The sequence below is a fragment of the Lipotes vexillifer genome, unplaced genomic scaffold, assembly GCF_000442215.2.
Source record: "Lipotes vexillifer unplaced genomic scaffold, Lipotes_vexillifer_v1.1 scaffold37, whole genome shotgun sequence".
Classification (NCBI taxonomy): Eukaryota; Metazoa; Chordata; class Mammalia; order Artiodactyla; family Lipotidae; genus Lipotes; species Lipotes vexillifer.
In genome coordinates, this window is record NW_006791811.1 from 738,885 (window position 1) to 757,327 (window position 18,443).

Consider the following 18,443-nt stretch of genomic DNA (forward strand, 5'->3'; position numbering starts at 1 on the left):
GCACGCTCATGGGGTGACTCACATTTTTTGCTGCTTTGCTCATGTCTGTGAATGACTGCAAAAGCACTATGAGTATTGACTTTGGGGCTATGAATAAATTTTAGTGAACATGCAAATTTGCAATCCAGATCCAGAAATTATGAAGACTGACTGTATTAACTAAAGATAAATAATGTTTCATACCTATGAATCTATAAGTTGTTTTGAAGTCAGAACATAGCCTGGCAACAGCACTTAGTAATAATAATGGGATTTAAGAGTTGGATTTAGTAATAATAATTTAATAATAATTGCATTTAGTAATAACTGGATTCAGTGGAGTGTGGCAGTTTACAATGGCCAATTATGGCCATGTAACTGAAATGTGCTTATGGGAATGGCTCACTGTAAGAGAACCTGACCACCAGCAGATTGTGGGCTTCCTATACCAAGATGTTTCACATGCACACTGTTGGTGGTTCAAGACCTGGAGACAAGGGGTATCCCGTGGGACCCAGGAACGGGAGAACAAAGAAGCCTGAGTCTGAGATTTACAGACCCTATTCAGTGCATACCCTTCTCCTGCTGTTGCTCTATTATATTATTTGTCTGTAATAAAGTTGTCCAGTGAGTATAAACTATTTGAGTCCTGTGGGTCCGTTCAGTAACTGACCACTTAAAGTAAATAATGTGTAATTAATTCACATAGTAATTAAAAATGAGACAAATAAACAAATGAATGCAATCAGAAAAAAAATGTTCTTAGGCTTTAAAAGGAGAGACAGGTCTACCTTGAATTAGTGGATAAGGAAAGAGTTCATGAATCAAGGGGAATATGAGCTGGGCCTCAAAGAATTGGACAAACACTGATGGTTACAGAAGGGGTTCCAGGTAGAGGGCATATTCTAGAAACAGTGGAAAAGATATGTAGTGGTAGTGTGGTGCTCAACCTCCCTGGGAGCAGCTCACACTCCAAGTAGAAAGTCCACACCAGTGTAGAAAGGTCTGGTCTTCTTGCTTCAATGCAGACCCACTCTGAGGGGCCATCCCAGACCCAAAGCTCCCCGTGGAAAGGGGCCAAGGGAGGAGTTGTCTGTGATTCCCTGACTGCCCTCCCAGGTGTTTTTCCCAATGGTATGTCCAAATAAACTTTTAGCAGGCAAACCTCCATCTCAGAGTCTTTTTATTTTTTTTCCCCTGGGAAACCTGACCTATGACAGAAAGGAAAGCAGCAGCCACATCTGAGGAGGGCACAGTTTAGTTTGGGCAGAACACAGAGTAAATGAGGTTGAGCACTGGATGAGACTGGAAAGGCAGGTTACAGCCAAATCAAGCAAGCCCTTAATTAAAAGGCTAAAGAGTTTGGATTTTATTCACTGGATGATGAAAAGCCATTAAATGTTCTTAGCAGGGGAAGAGTATTATCAAATCTATTCGCAAGAAAATTAAACTGGCAGTACTGTGGAGCAGGGATACCCAAAGCAGTGTGTTTACACCCCACCACAAGAGTACCAGATGAGAGAAGGGAAGTAAATCACTGAACTTCTATGTTTTGTAATTTTTTTATAAAGCAAGAAGAGGAAGAAATTAAGCTTTGCTAATATGAATATATGGTTTCATGCCAGTGTCTTCACGTGGTTGTGTGATGCACACAGCACTTGAGATGTTCTTTGGAAGGTGATGGTTCTACACTGCGGTGGGTTTGCCAGCAGGTGGCATTTTGTTGTTGTTATCGCTCCTTTTCAATGTTTGGTGATGTATTAGAGTTAATATCACTGGATAAGCAGATGTATATCTTTTTCATCATGTTTTAGTTCATGTAACACTCAAAAAATTGGCTACTACATTAAGATTTTCCCACAAGGTATAGATTAAAGGAAATACTAGTAATAGAATAAGGACAGGGCTTCCCCGGTGGGGCAGTGGTTGAGAGTCCGCCTGCCGATGCAGGGGACACGGGTTCGTGCCCTGGTCTGGGAAGATCCCACGTGCCGCGGAGCGGCTGGGCCCGTGAGCCATGGCCGCTGAGCCTGCGTGTCTGGAGCCTGTGCTCTGCAACGGGAGAGGCCACAACAGTGAGAGGCCCGCGTACCGCAAAAAAAAAAAAAAAAAATCTATATATATATGGACAAAAAAAGAGCAGAAATGAAACTTCTAGTTCTAGCATAAGTTCTTCTTCAGCTACATTGCAAGACTGAAAATAATGGCTATCTAATCATATATAATAACAAGCAGACAAAAATATTTATATATATAAAAAAAGAGCAGAAATGAAACTTCTAGTTCTAGCATAAGTTCTTCTTCAGCTACATTGCAAGACTGAAAATAATGGCTATCTAATCATATATAATAACAAGCAGACAAAAATATTTGCAAACATCAGAAAGGTAACTTTGAAATGCAAATTTATATCCATTTCAGTGGCTGTGAACTATGCCCTAAGAATCTCTACATCTTAAGCTATTAAGAATCATGGGAAGAAGGTATCAAGTTTATGTTAAAAAAAAAAAAACCTGACATCTTTCTCATCACTTAGTGTCTATTTTTGTATATGTTTTGCAATCTGATGGTAGAGATATTTATGTAGGAGTATAAGTATATATTTTATACTTTTTTATGATTTGGTTATCAAAAACAGAGGATTATGTGACCACAAAGGTGTGGAAACCATTACTTTAGTGAATGAATTGGTGGGAAAGAAACTGGAAACAGTTTTATTTTCATGTACAGTTTGAAGTACAGCTAAATACATCCACATTTATGTGAAAATGACATCAAGAAAAGCTAATATTATAGATCATCAAATATTTGCCAAGCTCTATCCAAAGCACTTTACATTCAGTCCTCACAACAAAATTATAAGCCAAGTATTATTATCTGAGATGAGGAAAATGAGGCTTTATGTGGTTAGATAACTTTCTTAAGGCCACAAAGCTAAAATAAATAAATAAATAAATAAATAAAAAGGCAGACTCCCTAACTCTAAAGAATATGTCCTGAACCTTTATGATACATGACATTTTGCTTTGCTCCTGAATGAGACAAACTCAATAAAGTCGTACGCTCAGTTTGAAGGTTTTCAGGAGAGTGAAATACACAGGACACCAACAGGAGGGAAATATGAAGGTGGCTGATTAGCTTGCTGAGGTTAATTAATAGGCGTAATTTGGAGCGGCTCCAAATGGTGTGGTATTGAAAGTTTTTCCAGCAACATTCCATAACCTGGGTCAGAGAGTAAATGATAGCAGTTAGGATTAGTGATAAGCAAGGCAAGAATGGTAGAATTTCAAGGAGCAAAGGTTAGAAGAAATGGTAATTCTAGTGTTGAATAGATTAACTAAATCTGGGTAGGAAGGCAGGCAGAACCAGAAGGGTACAAGGAGAAAATGTAAGAAAGAATTAGAACCAAAAATCACAAAGATGGGAATATCAAAGTTCAAGACCTTAATCATGTAGAAGTTCAAGGTCTATCACAGCCCATGTTGTGGCCATACCAACACGTAGCTATGGAGAACATGGTGACAAGTATATACTGGCATGATCATCGTTAATTAATTAATAACTTGATTAATGCTAGCACCAACAAGTATGGACTGGGGCCAGTGAGCTAACTATATCATCTCATTTAGCTGTGTCTAAATACCATGAGTTAGAGACAATTATCATCTCTATGTAACAGATAATTAAACTAAAGATCAGAAACACAAAGCCACTGAAACACTTTTCAACAAAAAAAGAAAACATTTTTATGAACGTAGGGAGTTCCAACAAATAGAAAGAGATGAGGCAGAAGAATTTAGAGACTCTAAAGATAAACCCTGCCTCTTCCTCAATTCTATCCAGAGCCTCCTTCTAGGAGGAAGGGTAGGCAGGCCTCAATGGGTTCCCAGGTTACATCCCCTTCTCCCTTCCTTCACAGAACATGTAAGCAGGGTTCTACTTGTTCTCTCTCTCTCCTTGTGCTATTTCTACTCTGAATGAACTTCTCCAATGATGTAAGTAAATAACAGAGAAAATAGAATGTTACGGAGAAAAGGCAAACTAAAATTTGACAGAAATAGGAGAAAAAAATTTTACCAACAAAATATTTTAACAGGAAAAAAATCACAAGTGTATCAGAGAGGTTATACCTGGTAGCAAACTATCTTTGTGAAAAAACAATATTAACTAAAACAAACAAACAAAACACAGCACTGGGAGTTATGGTCAGTGAATTGGACCTAACTTGTTTACCAAGATCTTCCTTCCTGAAGAATACTCTCCCCATCAGATTTTGCCTGGAGGGACTCCAGCTAGGATCCCTCAAGCTGTGGCTCAAATGTCAGTACTTCCTTCTCAGACCCTCCCAGTCACAAAAACACTCCCTCCCCGCAACTCTCAAAGCATTTGTTGCCTCTCTTGTAACTGAACCTGTAGTACTTTTTACTGTAGTAATTTGTAAACTTGGATTCCCTATTCATTCTTATATTATTACATCATTTAGTGTCAGGCACCGGGAAGGCCAACATGAAGGAGAGAGGCATGGTGATGATTCCCAAAGAGACTAAAGTTCAATGGGGAAGAGAAACTTTATGTAAATCAATCACACAGGTAACTATTTAGTCATAAATGCTTTGCCAAGAAGGATAATGCTCTGAGGGGAGAGTTAATGAGTCTGGAGTGGAAAGGATGATCTTCCTGAAGAAGTGACCTGTAAACTGGGTTCTGAAAGATGAGTAGAAGTTGTCAGGGGGCAAACTGTGTCAGACAGAGGCAAGGGGAGACCCAAATGCTGTGAAGCCTGGGGCTCCCTATTAACAAAGAGATCAGTGTAACTTGAGAGAAGGGTGGGGCATTAGGCTGGAGCAGAACTGACATTTCAAGAAATTCTAGGCCAAAAAATTAGGGATGTGAGATCTTACTCCAAGTATGATGAGAATAATTATAATCACAAAAAATAACATAATCAGATTAGCCTTAATCTTTGAGAATAGAGGCTATGGCTTTTGAATTGCTGATTTGTAACTACCATCCCCCGAAAAATTTATTACATTGTAGGTAGTTGGAGAATATTTCTTGAATGAATAACCCATTCATTCATTATATTGTTTTTCATTAATTAACCCTATCCTCAGATTTTATTTATTCACTGTGATACTTGACCTCTGTGAAGGCATTACCTTAATTACAGTTGCAGCAAGAGGAGATAAAACAGAGAAGAGGTGATGACAAGTTGAAGTACAATGAAAATTCCTCATCATGCAGAGGTGTGCATGGATGGTCATATAGACTGGTGACTAATTCCATTACTGTTTGGCAAAAATTGGGATTTTAAGATGCCATAACAGCTTTCTGACAACACAAAGAAAAAGAGATCTAAGTGGTAGTGTTTCCTTCTGCATTCTGCAACTGAATACTTCTACTAAGACCACCATTACAACAAATGGCTAAACATTGGGTGGTTCTTGTTCGTTTTGTTTTGGGTATGCAAGTAAAACAATCCATTTAACATCTAACTGTGTAAAACAAGTTTTACTTTCTGTTTACTCTGAACCTATTCTCAGATAGAATATCTAAATATTAATGTTAAATTTAAAATCTACTGAGGAGTGTTGACTTCTAAATGAGCAAGAAGGTTAAGGGGGCAAGAAGGGCAAGAACTGTAAAGCAGGTTGTTAAAAAAAAAAAGCATGGGAAACAGTTTTAATGTATATGTAAAATACCACAGGACACATTTTAAAAACCATTTGGTGACCCTGTGATTCTCCCAAAAGAAATGAATAATCACTCAAGAGCTCAGGAGACACAGCTAGGTAGAGCTGATTACTTCCCTTGATATTAATGAGGCTTTTGTCTGACAAGAGCCCCTTTTGGGTTGCAAGTCATCGTGTCCAGAAGCAACTTAATTATGCCTGCCAGGATCTTTATAGAGAAGACAGTACAACCTAAGAGCAGTGCTACCTTCTCAATTCAGTATTTAAGCCTATTTTTCTTCCTGGTGAGTTGCTGTGCCTGGGAAGAGTGGAGAATTGCCATTCCTGGTGCCCTGCTTAATTAAATTCCTCTTTAAAAAATCCCGTGCTGCCAGAGAATAGCTACAACTTTGGCAGAGGAAGGGCTAAGTTTCTCAGTATGGCCCTGTGCCAGCGTGAGTCAATCTTGACCCCTTGGAGGATGATTAGCAGAGAGGGGGGGAGTTAAACCTTTGTGCCCATTCAGTCCTAGGCTTCTGCTGGAATTGGCAAATACTATAGTTACTATTGTTTAAGCAGTAACTATCTGCTAGGAACTGGACTGAGACCACCAACTCCTTTCATGTAAGGCACCAAACAACAATAAGGGTTCTGTCACTCCTGACCTGGCTTAGAGCTCAACCACTGCCCCAAAGGGGAAAGGCTATTACACTTGCAATCTTCTTCAGATATCCACATCTTTTATTTTCTCTTCGTATTACAGATCCATTAGTACTAATAATAACAAAATTCAAAATAATGCTCTATTCATGGGCCATTTGTGTAACAAAACATCAATGAATATATATTCACAAGAATTTAATATACACATGGAGTAAGTTTAAATTATTTCACCATTTAAATAAAACTGAACACTAGGAAATCTGTAATTATAAATTGCTTTAAAAATCGAAAGAAGAATTAATGGCCAAAATGCCAAACACGGTTATATTTTAGATCTTATTGCCCGTGTTCTAAGTGTTTGAAATAATTTTTACTGCTTCCAAAGTTCCTTGCGATACCACATTTTCTACATGGTAGAAAATAATTCTAATGTACATTTTAGTAAAGTATAGCCACAAATAATCCTATTATACTTATGAGTCTTGATAAAATAATTTATCAAAATAAAATAAACTGTATAAAAATTTCACTAAAAAGTTTAATCTTTGATTAAAATGCAATCTTTTAAATATATTCCTTTCTACTTTTGGAATTTTGCACATAGCTTTAAATATCTATCAATTCAAACAACGATTTATGTTAAGAAAAAGTTAAAAGCAAAAATGAAGAGATCAGGTATTAAGCAAGAGGTTACCAATTTAGTTGTTAACATCCAAGGCTAGAACCAGGTCTCTATATTTATTTAGCAATATTTATTGGTCACTACTGATATACCAGGCACTGTTCTAGGTGTTGGGGAGAAACACACATAGCTTTGAAAAGCCAGACAAAAATCCCTGCCATTATGGCTGTTATACAGACTACTACTACTGTATTATTGCAGCATGTAAAATGTTTTACTCATTTATTAAATAATTCCTCAGATTTATTACTAAAGACCACAGCTCTAAATAATAGAAACTTTTGGCATCAATCTTAGAGCAACATATGCAGTAGAATACTTGGCACAGTTAAAGAGGTAAAGAAACTAGGGACTTTTTTTTTTTAACCCATAAGAGAAAGGATAGATAACAATGTCACTTGCATGTAAAGTTTTGGATAGCTAAGTAATATAGATTTAAATTAAAAATGACAGATGCACTGACTTGAAACATAATGGTTACAGAAGTGAAATTTTACTCCTTTTATCATTATGGTTAATGAATTGATGGCTCAAGTATTATTTTCAGGTGTGAATACTGTGATAACTGTTGGTCAATGTGATATGTAGTAATCACTGTTTTCCTGGTCAGTTCTATCATAAGCGGAATGGTTGTCCTATGGGAAAAACTTATGCCAGTGATAATTCTAAGTTAGTTTTTTTAATCAAATCAGTATTTATTGATTTAATGTGTGACCATGTTAAAGTTCCAATATAGAGTATTCCATACGACAGTATGAAAGTATTCACCATAACTATCTAAAAAAAAGGCAAGATTTTCAATTCATTTTGAAATGTTACAACTAACCTCTTTTCTTCTGAAGACTCAATATTCATTGGGTGTTTCAAGGAAGAAAAAACTACTGTTACACACAAGTGATGCCAAAGTTCTGTATGAATAATAAATTAGCCTATCAATTGGATGTTTCCAAAAAGGCAGTTGTTGAGGAGCATACATAAGACCTTCATATTATTGCCTGACTGCTTCACTCTTCCCAGAATGTACCTACATTATTTAAATACAGACAAAATGTGAGAAAACCACATTCTAAGGAAATATTTGCCCAATATTCTCTCTCTTCTTCAATTTCTGCCCCAATATACAATGCCACTACCAAATAAATAAATAAGCAAGCAAACAGATAAATAAATCCACTTATTTTCTAAATTATGCCAAAAATTAAACTATAGGTGCAGGTAAATTGATATATGAGCAGATCTCCTACTGAGGCACCACTTACAGCACACCCAAAGGGATGGCATGGGTTTTGGCAGGTAGCCCTACCTGCAGGCATATGTGGTATTAGAAAAGTAGACCATAGAGAAATGAAAGGCTACTGTGTGGCCTGTCTCAAGGGGACTAATACAGAACATGCCTGGATACAGAGTTAACGTACTAAACCAAAATTGCTATAGAAGAGTGAAAACTGTGAAAAAGTGTATATTCTTCGATTTCATAAGTCAGACCCAAGCTCATCAACTTAAAGGCAGGTCCTAAGATGTCAATTGCATTTAGTAGGTCTAGTATCAGGCTGGAACTTTATTTCCTGTGATGTATCCCTGTGATTTTTGATTTTACATCTGTAGCAATAACTTAACTTGCATTTGTTCCAAAATGAATTTCATGCTCAACTTGTTTTTCTTAATTAAACTTCCTTTAGCAACCCCTAATATGTGTATTATGAAAGCTCATTAGTCCCATTCATGCTTGCCTGTCATTTTTGGGGGTACACATTCATATACTGAAGTGCTCTGTCGCTATATATAGGAAGAAAATTAAATAATAAATATCGGGAATTGAATGTTTTATGAGTGTCAGGATGAGAAAGTGCCTTTAGGGCCCATAAGGTTTCACACAAAAGAGGCATTACTGCTAAAGCTAACATGCTGACACATCTCTCATCTATAAAGTCTGCAGTAAGGGCAGCAGTAAAGCATTTTGCCATTGACTAGAATTTCTCTTACATGCAATGGAAATAGACACAGAAGAGATTATATCGACTGTTATAAAAAGACTTCATATGAAATCCCCCAAAAGTTTAATGTCTAATAATTTCAAATGTCTGGAGTGAGTTACTAGTTTTCCCTGACTTCAGTTAAGCTTAGAGTTGGCAGTCTTTCTCTTTCAAACATGTTTGCTACCAAATAGGTGGGTTTTCTTTGGCGGGGGGGAGATATTGAAGGCAGAAATAATTCATATCCTTTTATAGCAATATTTGACATTGTCAATGTGATGCCATTAATAACAAAGCATAAATAATCAAACCTGTTACTATTAAGGAATTATTCTTAGGAACAGTTGAGAATGTAGCTATCCCACAAGATTAAGAGGTTAGCTACCTCAAAATGTTTTAAATTACCTTTTAAAAGGCATTTAAAAGGACACCCTAAATTCATCGTGAGTGTTCTATATGTTAATTTTTTTAAAGTTTCTGTGCTTTGCAAATTTGAAATATTAAATATTGAAACTTTTTAAGTTTTAAGGGTTTTATTTTTTTGCATTTCTTGATAAAGCAGAAGAGATGGAAGATTTGCACTTTGAGAAGCCATGTGTTAAACTTCAACAAATCATTAAAAAAGGATTGCCCTTTTCATTTTGCTTTCAATTAAGAGTGTGTAGCAATTTTCTTTAAAAAAAAAAATCAGGTAATGTAGAATAATATTTAACTGTATTTAAATGTCTCAAAATCATGGAACAAATCTGCAGCAAATGTATTCAGCACCCCCTGAATGTTAGGCCAGCTAGAATACATGGAAGGCTTTCAAGAGACAGGTGCAGCAAAGCTCCAGTGAATCAACATCAGTTTTTCCATGGTGATAAGCTTTGGGGAATCCAACGCTATTTCTTGTCACATACATTAGGAACTGCGCTTGCAACTTTCAGGGCTAATTGAGAGTTTCTATTTCTTTACCCCAAACTACCACATTTTGTGTTATTCAATAGCAAAAATGAAACAGCTGATCAAGGCTACCATGTTCTTTTTAATAATCATGACCAAAAAAAAATGTATTTGGATAAAGTAGAGCAAATGTAATTCATTTTCTAAATGAACTCTTCAGGCTTTTCAATAGTTCTTAGAGTCACATCCACTCTATTAACAGAGAACTTTTCTGCAACTGGGTAACTTGCTCTTCATTTACTGGCTACAGCTTTAAAATTTTTTTGTGGTGTATCATTTTGTTTATTTTTATTTCTATCATTATTAACCTTCCAAAGTGGATCTACCACCTACAAAGTTTACCAAAGTTTTATGTAGGAACTGCTTGTAGAAACCATAGAGTGGGCCAAAGTTTCCCCCTTTTCATTTTTACTGCCAAAAGAAAATGGAATGAGGGACTACTAAGTATTGATTATGCTTGACAAACGAAAATATTGTTCAGCCATTACAAAGGCACTTTAAGCTGACTCTTCTGGCTTTAGCGCTATGGCACATTCCATGACCACTGGGTCAGTGGTTGTGAAATATGCAAATTAAATTTTAAAATGACTTCCTTTTTCATATTTCATATTCTCCATCTACTTTTATAGTATCAACATTATATTCTCTACTAGTCTAAAAAGAGGAATCCCAGACCATCTCCCATTCACCTTCATTATTGATTTACTATTATCATTTAATATGTTACTTGCTACCTGTCTTTTTTAATTTAAACTTTGAAAAAGATTTTAATATTAGTGGACTATGTGGCCAGGATCGGTGGCTAGAATGTACCAAAATGCAGAATATCCATTCTTCTAGTTCTTGCTGCACATAAACCACGTGATTTAGAGCTGCGTTTTTTTTTTAAAAAAAAGGCAAACCCAACCTCTCAGATATCTTCTTAAAACTAACAGTTAGGCTTGTAGAAACTATTTCTTACTGTTTTTATCATCTCTAGAAAAACTTATGCAAAGTCTGCAGAAATAAGTAACTTTTCCACTGTAGAATCCTTGGGAGACAAGAGTTTCATATTTTCCTATTTAATCTTAAAAAAGGAATGGCATTGTTCTTGTTTCAGTGTTTAGATTTACGAAACACATATATACACACAAATCCAGGAAGAAAGTTTGGTGAGGCTCCTCTTTTAATACCTGAATGTCTGATGTATCTGGAATTCCTGAAATAGGTATTGGGATGATGAGTGCTTTAGATGATACTGAAGAGTTGCCTTTCAATGAGTTCACACTTAGTGAAGAGGTTTCAATGTTAAAACCATAAAGGACACATTTCATAATCTATAAGCAGAAACCCCTGAAAAAATATTTGATGCTTTTCTTTAAAAGATTAAAATCTAGAAAATACATTATTTTATAGTTTAACGATTATATATCTCCATTTTATTCTAATACAGCTGAATGTCTCAGGTTTAAAATTTAACAAATTGGCCTTAAATAGGAAAAGCCAACTAAAACTATGATGCTGAGGTATTAGAAGCTTATAAAGGGAGGGGAGTGCATTAACTTATTTAACATATCTATCTACATATTTTAAACGAACCACTTCTTTATATGTAATTGTTCTGAACCTATGTGGACTCCAAACTTGGTTCAGAATAATAAGCTTTTATGATTCCAAAGCAACTTATAGTTTCCTAAGTCAATTAATATTCACTTATTTGAGTGATTAATTTTATCTGCTGAAATTGATTTTCCTACTGTAAATAAATAAGAGCTTTTACTGAGAGCAATGAAATAACATTTTAAAAGAAAAAAAAAAAAAAAATCCCTGAATTCAGTTGCAAGAAAATGTCTGGGAACGCGCGCACCGCTCAGTTGGAAAGAAAAGCCAGTAACTGGCGAGGGAGCCAGGGTAGGGATCCATCAGAAATGCAGCCGGCTGCCTGGCGCACTTGCCAGCCTGGGCCCTCGGCAGAAAGGCTGCAACGCCTTCCTGGACTCGTCCAACTCGAAGAAAGTTATCTCGGACTGTATTATGCAAAGTCGAGCAAGTGAATTACAAAACAACATGTGTGGCCAGTCACCCACTTCTACTGTCTCTATCCGATGCAGTGACCCTGTAACCCTTTGGTGTTCCTGAGAGGAGGGAGAGGCGGGAAGGGGAAGGAAGAAAGAGCGAGGGAGAAAGAGACAATATGAAACGGCCAATTCCCCCTGCAAAATTCCCCCTGGAAGCCACGACAGCCACCAAAACCGCGGTCAAGGCAGCAGCGATTTCTACTTGGGTCTCCCCCTCTTCCACATGCAGGTTTTCCAAGGCATCGCTGCCGCCTCTCCTTAAAGTATCACTAGGAGAAAGCACTAGATCCAAGAGGGATCTCCCAACTGAGAGATTTTCAATGCAAAGTTGAGAGCTTGGAGGGTTGCTTGGCTTCCCCACCGACGCCACAAAATAAGGTTTTTAAGCTCGATCTAGGTAGCTCCCTAGCGATCCACCGGAGATGCGCGAGGTGGTCTACATCCCCCACTTCTCTTTCCATTTCACAGGCACCGTGTCCGCAGCACCTTCCGCGCGGCGGCACACAGACCCAGACAGCCCCCTCCCAATAAAAGACCCCACACTTACCCTCAGTAAGATAAATCCACAGAAGGAGCCCCCTCATCTTCCCCCAGTCCCCTTCCAATAATTCAAGGAGACAGTTTCTGTAACACTTCGCCGTCAAATTGAAGCTAAATTGCTCTAAGTATTTACCAGTTCCTAGACGCTTATTTTGGAATCTCGAGCACCCGGTTAATTCTTGTTTCAGAATTCAAGATGCTTCCTTTATTTTATTTTATTTTTTTCTTCTCTAAGCAGCCGCAACCCCAGTTTTGCGCCCCCTCTTCCTTTCTTTTTTCTTTTTTTTATTCACCCACGGACACTTCCAAAACGTGTCGATTGATCCTTTTTTCTCTACAGATGCAACCACGATCCAGAATCCTTGAGACTCAAAGCCACCTCCATGTAAATCCGACCATCAGGCGAAAAATACAAATGATCAAACAACGTTACTTCTTTCAGCTGCAATCAGATAATCCTACTAATCCAATAGATTTATCTCGATTGGAAATTGACCTCAAAAATGAATCCCTGGTGCTGATGTCCAGTAGAGCGATTTCGTAGCCCTGTTCAGATGACCAAAAGAACTGTGGATTCTTTCCTTTTTTCTTTTTAAAGTCTTTTTTGGATTCTGGGTGCACTGCTCGCAAAAAATGCCGAGGACCCTGGTTTTCCCCTAATATAGGTTTCTACTCCAAATCAGTGCAGGATGAAAAATGGTACAAAGATACCCCTAGTGGCTTGACGTGATATTGCAGGGAATCTCACTTTTTTTTTTTTTTTTTTAATCCCCTCTCCTCACCGTTTTTTTTCCCCTCCCCTCTCCCCCCTGTAGATAACTGGCTGCTATAGTAGTGAAACAAGAAGAAGGCTGAACAGAGATTAACATGAATAGTATGTGACTACTTGAAAAAATCCTCTGATCTTTCTTCTTTGTTTTACTTTAAAGACTGAATCTTCTGTGCTTCTGTCTCCGCAGTATTCCATCTTTTTTCTACAGAATCTTCCCCAATGGCTTATAGTAGCTAAAAGGCCAATTTGGGGCAGCTAGTGATTTCAAAGCAAATGTATCTGTTTCCTGAATAACTACAGATATCAAAAGAAGCCTCAATATTCCTGAGATATGCTGTTTTTAGAAAAACCCTTAACATTTTGTTTCCTTTAAAGGAATATTGTATGTATGTGTGTGTGTGTGTGTGTGTGTGTATGCATTTTTGGCAGGTTTTAGAGAAAAACAACCAATGCAATGAATTTCAGGATTGTTTGGTAAGCAATATTTCATAAACTTGAATGTGCCTACCAATAACCCAGGGATCTTTTAAAAATGAGGATTCTGATTCAGTAGGACCAGGGAAGGGATGAAATTCTGCATTTCTAGCAAGCCCTCTGACTACACTCTGATTTATCAAGAGCCTAGTAAACTCGGGAAGTTGAATTCACTTTCCTGCTGGTGGGTGCAGTAGCTGCAAGGACTCCAAGGTCTTCTTTCTTAACTGACTAAATAATTAAACGTTTTTAGTGTACGAGCTACTAAGGAGTCAAGAGATCTTCCTTCTACCACTGGTTTTGTTATTAATTGGCTATGTGACTTTGAGCAGTCACTTCTGACCCAGAGTTAATTTATCTATTAAAATTAAAGAGTAAACTCAAATAAACTAACAAGTATACTTGCTCCTGGATGGAAGACTTAATTGTAAATTAATCTATAAAACTGAAGTAATTATTATTGAAAGCCCACTGTAGTTTTTCATAGAACTTGAAAAGTTAATTCTAAAGTGTTTATACAAGAGGAAAGGGTCAAAACTTGTCAATACAATTTTGAAGAACAAGGTATGGGGAATTTCTATATTGACTATTAAGGCTTAATATATAATGACAGTTATTGAGGCAATGGAGCTTTGGTTCATAGCTAGAAGTTAGTCCAGGGGAACAAAATAGAGGGCTTAGAAATATATCCCCACATTTATGGAAACTTGATAAATACCAGGTGGCATTAGAGGGCAGTAAGGAAAGATGAATTATTCAGACAATAGATTAGGCATATGAAAAAAATGTATGTACATACAAAAAGTCAAAGCATAGACTGAGAGAATATATTTGCTATGCGATATCTCTGGTTATATAACCAAAGAAGGATTGGTATCCAAGTACATACAGATTTCTTATAAATTGATAAAGACAAAAATATTATAGAAAAGAAATGAGCCAACAAGATGAACAGTCAGTTGACAGAAGAGGATTCTCAATGTCCAATAAACATCTGAAAAAGGTATTCAATTTCCCTAGTTAGTAGAGAAATGCAAGTTAAAATGATGAAATATCATTTCACAACTATGAAATTGGCAAAATTTTATAAGTCCAGCAATACGAAATATTTATGAGGATGTGGAGAAACCGTGAAGAACAGGTAATAGTACAAATTTCAAGAGAAGTTAAGCAATAAAGATTCTTCCATCCCAAAATCCAGTCTCTCCACTTGTGCATTCTTCTCTAGGTCTCTACGCATGTATGGAAAATACTCATTGCAGAATTACTTGAAAGAGAAAAAATAAAAACATCTTTGAATATATTAGTGAACAAGGAATTTATAGAATATTCACATACTGCAATATTAGATGCAGTAAAAAGAAAAGTGAATGCACTATAGCTACTTGAGTTAGCATGACTGCACCTCAAAAATGCAATGTGGAGCAACAACAACAAAAGCAGAGTTGCAGAAAGATACTTGTGGGATGCTATATTTATACATCAAGTTTTAAAACATTATTATATCTAATTATATCTATTGTTTTTGAGCATATGTGTATGTAGCAAAATTACATAAACATGCATGATAATGATAAGCATGAAATTCAGGGCATAGGTTATCTCTGGGATGAACCAAAGTTAATGAAATTGGAAAGACATTGTGGGGAGCCTCAACCCAATGTTCAGCGCTTTCTTTCTCATACTGAATCTTGACCACACAGGTATTTATAATATCACATTGTAAAGTGTTTGTCTGAACCATTTTCTTAAAATGAAATATTTAAATTAGATGATTTCTATGAACGCTTGTAGTTTTAGAAAAATTTCTGTTTAGAATAAGTATATGTAGAAGTGAAAAAAATAATATGAGAGTTCAGAATTTCATAATGTACTGTCTGCATAGAAGTCTATATAGATTTTTTAAATCTATACAGATTTTTTTAAATTTGTAGTTCTTTATATTTCTAAGAACTGGAAATGCATAGATGCTTATTTATTTCCATAGGGGGTATAAAAATTTCCAGCTAGCAAGCAAAAATCACAACCTAAATGAGAAAAATATGGTTGAAATAGGGGGGAAAAGTAATGCTTAACTAGCTTTTTTTGGGGGGTGGTATTTTCCTTTGATCTTACATATAGCAACTGGGCCTCTGAAATTGTGAAACAGGCAATTAATTGATCATGTTCAGTTCTGACCAGTTAACTGGAAACCACCAAATTCAGAGTAGCCCCAAGCCAAACTACAACACAAAAGAAGATTCTTCCAGAACATTTAAAACACACATGTGAATTCAAATAAGGAGACTTTGTTGATGTGAAATATGAGAACTGGAAATCTCATTTCAAAGTTATTAGATAGTATTTTTCATAATTAATGCAAAATAGGAGAAGATACCAAATATTCGGGAAGAATTTTTTAGAGACCAATCTTAGAAGTAAAATGAGCTATATTAGCAATTAATATTCTCAACTCACAGTGAACTCACGAAAGATGTCTGGACAAATCGTCAAACAATAGATTGTCAACCATTCAGAACAGTGTTCCTGGGCAATAAGCAAAGAAGCTTTGTTATAAAGAAAGAGTAAGAGAACAATTTAATTTCCTTTGAGAACAGAGCAGACAAGGGGTCTACAAGAAGCAGATACAATCTTTCTGAAATTTGGAGAGGGTGACATAGTCTTTCAGTAACCACTTATTAAATACCTCTTGCATACTGGGCACGGTACAAAGCATATCACAGAAGACTTGACTTTAAAACAAACAACCACCACAAACCCTACTGATGATTGATTTGTTGATTGTAAATGGTTACCAGTTATTCTGAATTAATACTTCACCATGCATACTGAAGAGATATAGATATTAATATAAAAATGAAGGTTCATTTTTAGTGTGTTTATGTGCAAACTTGTTTGACAGGTTGAAAGAATCACTGAAGGGGGAAAAGTAAAAGAAGAAGTAGGAGGATGAGAATAAAATATGAATAAAATTCACTTCTTTCCCTGATGATTTACTTTACAGAGATGATAGAAACTTACTTAATCTTTATATTCCTCATAGTGCAAATGATTAGTGAATGAATGACTTAATAGATCAAAGAGTGAAACTAGTCAGTACATGAAGAAAACAAATTTATTCTGTATGCTGGATGGGCTCACTAGTCTCTCTTCAGAGAATGAAATAGAGGAGGGAAGTAAAAAATTACTATGAGTAACAATAATGGGAAATGAAGGGCCAAGAAGGGCAAACTTGACTGCCAATTGGAATATGGGATTCTAATTTGATTACGTCACTAAAATTTCAGCTGAAAAAACACACAGTAGGTAGGATTACACATCCTATTTCAATTTCTTTACTGTAGACAAATTAAAAAATGATTAATACCAAATGGATCATATAAAGAAATGGCATGGTTCTATGAAAAACTAGATGAGAAAGTATTTAATTGTTGCTTTTCATACAAGAGTCATTATGAAAAGAGAACTGTAATTTTTTTTTGGATAATTGATATAAAAGCGCACTTTTATGACCAGGTCAAATCAATCAAGTTCTGCCTGGTAGTAAACAATTTAGGATGTTATGAAAGATTGGTCTATGTCTGAAAAAAAAATACCTTATAAAATATTGTAAAACATATTTCAAAAGCAAGTCTTTGGAAAAAATACTCCTCTACCATGTTCAGAACTCCCCTGATGTAACCCCATTTTAAGTGCTCAAGTCTTGAATCTAAACGAATGGCAATGGGGGATTATGAAAGGCATAAAAATAAAAAGTGTTGCAACATTACAAGGTCTAACTACTGCAAAGGTGGCTGTTTACGAAGAGGTTCTTTCTACAGAGAAGAATCTGCTCACATAAGCCTGCTTAATTAGAAAAGACTACTTAAAACACTTGACTGATACTGAATATTTCAGGTATGTATTGGGAGAACACACCTGCTTGAATGCTAAATTTAACAGATGCATCTTTATATTTCTTGGTCTGAAGACCTGTAATGGAAACCACAGAAGGAATGATCAACACTAGATATTTTAGGATGAAACTATGACATAGAGAAATGGGGCTTCTTCATCAAGGGTTGTATGAAATAATGAAACATATTTTCAAAGCTCAGGGACTTAGTCAGAAATACATCCAAAATTTCAAAACAAGCTTAAATCATTTTGATCTATTAAAAACTTCCAAATATTTGTGCTATTATGCTAATAATATGCTAATAATTATGCTAATAATTAAGAATCTGTTTCATTTCTTTTTGAAGGAGCTCTTTTTTAAAATATCTATTATTGATACTTATCTTTAATTGGTACAATTATTCTTTACTTAAAAATATATACATTTTCAAAGGTCATGAAGAACCTAGGGGTAAGATGGGAATAAAGACACAGACCTACTAGAGAATGGACTTGAGGATATGGGGAGGGGGAAGGGTAAGCTGGGACAAAGTGAGAGAGTGGCATGGACATATATACACTACCAAACGTAAACTAGATAGCTAGTGGGAAGCAGCCGCATAGCACAGGGAGATCAGCTCGGTGCTTTGTGACCACCTAGAGGGGTGGGATAGGGAGGGTGGGAGGGAGGGAGAAGCAAGAGGGAAGAGGTATGGGAACATGTGTATATGTATAACTGATTCACTTTGTTATAAAGCAGAAACTAACACACCATTGTAAAGCAATTATACTCCAATAAAGATGTTAAAA

At 36.2% G+C, this 18,443-nt stretch overlaps 1 protein-coding gene across 3 annotated transcripts in view; it reads right to left on the reverse strand.

Moving 5' to 3' along the window:
* Nucleotides 1–18,443, reverse strand: part of NLGN1 (neuroligin 1) — a 903,463-nt gene that overhangs the window by 729,968 nt on the left and 155,052 nt on the right. Inside the window, exon 1 of one of the 3 annotated variants that reach the window (XM_007464700.1) lies at nt 12,519–12,890. The exons of the other annotated variants lie outside the window; for them this stretch is intronic. The gene's annotated coding sequence lies outside the window, so the exon portion shown is untranslated. Of the gene's footprint in view, nt 1–12,518; nt 12,891–18,443 lie in introns of those variants that run through there. 3 annotated transcript variants of the gene reach the window in all.